The following is a 3,632-nucleotide window of genomic DNA, read 5'->3' on the forward strand; positions in this document are numbered from 1 at the left end:
TCCTTACAAGCTCAAACTACCCTTTGGCTTCAGGGTGAAGGTCTCCCCTTTTTATGAATTTTGGTCTCCTATCTGAGTACCTCTCCCAGTCAGCGGCTATGACACAGATGTCTGATGCTATCTCTGAGAGCTCATCCTTATCGGGGCTTCTACTTATCCTTGCCTGATAACTCTCTTCATCAAAATGAGGTGATTTCAAGTGAAGAGCTCTTGTTATGGCACTTGGGCTGAAGTCCACCTCCCTTCCTCTCACATAGCTTTTGAAGGTTGGGGCTTTGGTCTTATCCTCTCTAACTGCATTTGCATAGAATTCTTTGATGAGGTTTCCATTGATCTTCCCCTCTGGACTGGTGAGCAATTACCACCCCCTCTGTTTGATTTTTCTCCAAATCTGTGGTGATTCATTGGCATTGATTTGGAAGATTAACTCTGGCAATATCTTTCTGGTCCTTATCCGCTCAAATTCATGCTCATGAAAGGCAGTCTTGAATCTCTTGTCATCAAAAGGATCACTCACCATAGGTTCCTTCCTCTTTTGCCTCTTTGAGCTTGATGATTCCATGACTTGAGTTGTTGTTTGAGGGGGTTTGAGGCTTCGGATAGATGAAGAGTGGGTTGGTTAAAGCAATGTGTGATGAAGGATTTAGTGTGCCAATAGAAGTGTGGAGAGTGGGGATTTGAATGTGAGGAGTGAGCATGCACTAAGGTTCACTTATATAAGAAAGTCATGAGTGAATGAAGGGTGTGGATTGCATGAATGTTTACTAGATGGACGGATGGGGTTGTTTATGAAGGAAAGACAAGGATCATCACTTAATGAGAGTGATTGGTTCGGTCTTCAAGGGTCTTCTTTCTCCAATGTTGCATGGCAGCGTTTCCCCATGCGTTCCCTCTTGAGACATGTGTGTAGTGCTCTTCATTAAGTGGCGAAATCTCCCCCATTTAATTGTCCAATCAATCCCTTTTCATGCTTCTTTTCCTTTCCTATAAAGATTTGAAATAAGGAAATTAATATCATAAAAAAAATTAAACTCTACGGCTAGAATAAAATGAAAGAAAGGATTTGATTGTTTATTTATGAATTCCAACTAACTAAATAACTATTGGTGGGTCCTTATATGCATTTTGGTGGCACCATGAGGTGACACCAAACTTAGTTTGGAGCAATGTGATAAAAGTTTTGTGTTTAAAGCTCCCAAGACTAGCATGCGTCTTGATTTGCTTTGAACACCAAACTTGTTCCTCACTATATTCTGCATAAGAAGATTTTCACCAATTGTTTGTCAAGTTTGGATTGAAGCTCATAAAGATTGACTTATTCATTATCATCTGAAAGCATATAAAACATGGGTTGCCTCCCATGAAGCACTTCTTTAGCGTCACTAGCTTGACGTTTTTCCTTCATCATGGTGGTTGGTAGTGCTTAAAGTCCTCCCCTCTTGCTGTGGACTTGTATCCATTGGTTGGATCAATGATCTCCACATGTTCCAGGGAAAGAACTCTGTTGATAGTGAAGACCTTAGGTAATTGATATGGTACAGTAGGGAAATTAGGGGGAATATCTAGGAAGTAAGTTGAGATAACTCTATCCCCTGGAGAGAAGTCTTCCGTAGGGATCTTCTTGTTCCTCCATCCCCTTGGTACCTTCTTCTTTGTTTCTTTTGAGGTTGCCTTCCCCTTGGTGACCTCTTTTCTCCAAGGAGTTGTGATGTTGTCTTCACCTGCCTCTAGAGGTTTGGGTTCCTCCAACTTTTCTTTGAGCTGTGGCAATTGCTGTTTTCCTTATTTATCAATTGAGGGGGTTTCAGAATGAACTAGTTGTGCTTCAGTGCTTGTCTCCTCCTTCAGTGTCTCCTTATCATTTGTGCTTAGTTTCTTATCCTCTTGATCTGTTTCTTGTGAGAGTTTGAAGACATTGAAGCTGAGTCGTTCATCATGGATTCTCAATATTAGCTCCCCTTTCTCTACATCGATAAGTGCTCTGGCCGTAGCTAGGAATGGTCTTTCCAATATGATTGGGTGAGTGTGACTCTCTTCCATGTCCAGAATGACAAAGTCTGTTGGGAGAAAGTGCTTCCCAACCTTTAGCAACACATTTTCCACCACTCCTATTGCTTGCTTTTGAGTTTTGTCAGCCAGTCTGATGATTACATCTGTGGGCATTATCTCATTAATCTGCAGCCTCTTCACCAGGGATAAAGGCAGTAAGTTGATGCTGGCCCCCAAATCACATAGTGCTCTATCGAACATAGTTTCACCTATGGCACAAGGGATGTGAAAACTCCCTGGGTCTCTTCTTTTCGTAGGCAGCTCAGGTTGAATAAGGGCACTACATTCCTTGTTCATCACTATAGTCTAGCCTCCTTTGAGTGAGCTTTTCCTGGAAAGAAGTTCCTTCATATACTTGATGAATGCAAGCATTTGTTGAATTGCCTTAATGAATGGTATGTTTACATGCAGAGATGCAAACAAGTCTAGGAACCTTGAGTATATTCTCTTTCCCACAGCATCATTGAGCAGTTGAGGGAATGGTGCATAGAGCTTCAGCAGCTCTTGTTGTGAGATTTCTGGTTCTTTGTGATCTCTATCCTCCTCCTTTGTTGAGTTGTCTTCAGGTTGTTTGCACATTTTGCCTTGCTTGTCTTCAATCTCTTGATCACTTGTAGTGACCATTTTGCAATCTTCCCATCTTACTTTCTTTGCTTCTCCCTTGGGGTTTTTCTCCGTGTCACTTGGGAAGCTATCAGTAGGTTTGGGAATCTTCTCAGCTAAATATCCCACCTGGAATTCCAGCTTCCTAATGGTCTCTCCCTGGTTCTTAATATTGGCTTGCACCTCCTCTTTGAATACCTTATTTTCTTGAATATCTTGGCATATTCCTTCAAGTAAGGCTTCAATCTTAGAGAGCTTGTCATCAATTGATGAGTGATTCAGAGCAGATGTGCTGTTTTGGTTTTGATAAGTGTGTGAAGAAGTGTTGTTGTGGGGTGTTGAGATGTCCTCTGGGTGAATTGCTGGTGAGCTGCATTGTTGTTGGAGTTGTAACGTCTCTGGTCTTGGTTTTGATCTTGCTCACTTCCCCACCCAAAGTTTGGGTGGTTTCTCCATCCAGGGTTATAAGTCTTGGAGTATGGATCATAGTTTTTCCTTGGTGAATTCCCAATGTAGTTGGCTTGCTCCTGACTCCCCTCTGCTTCTTCATTCACTCCTTCTTGGATTGTTGATGAAGATGAGATTGCTGCTACTTGGTTCCTCTCTATCTTCTTGGTGAGGTCAGCCAGCTGCTAGGTAATGATCTTATTTTGGGCCAACAGAGCATCTACATTGTTTAGCTCCATCACTCCTCTTGTGTTCCCTCTTTCGGAAGCATAGAAGTAGTCGTTTTCTGCTACTGTTTCAATAACATCTATGGCTTCCTCAATGGTCTTCTTCTTGTTCAAGGATCCTCCAGATGAATGGTCCACGGCCTTCTTTGACTCATAAGAGAGACATTCATAGAAAATGTGCAGCTGGACCCATTCATTGAACATGTCAGGTGGACACCTCCTTGTCAAGTCCTTGAACCTCTCCCATGCTTCATACAGAGTCTCACCATCTTGTTGCCTGAAAGTTTGAACCTCAGCTCTCAGCCT

General features: G+C 42.3%; 1 non-coding gene across 1 annotated transcript; it reads left to right on the forward strand.

Moving 5' to 3' along the window:
* The first annotated feature begins 3,528 nt into the window (after nucleotides 1-3,528).
* Nucleotides 3,529-3,632, forward strand: LOC112787439 (small nucleolar RNA R71). Its single transcript, XR_003194854.1, has one exon. It is a non-coding gene; the product is annotated as a small nucleolar RNA R71 (small nucleolar RNA).

The sequence above is a fragment of the Arachis hypogaea genome, chromosome 20 (assembly GCF_003086295.3).
Source record: "Arachis hypogaea cultivar Tifrunner chromosome 20, arahy.Tifrunner.gnm2.J5K5, whole genome shotgun sequence".
Classification (NCBI taxonomy): domain Eukaryota; kingdom Viridiplantae; phylum Streptophyta; class Magnoliopsida; order Fabales; family Fabaceae; genus Arachis; species Arachis hypogaea.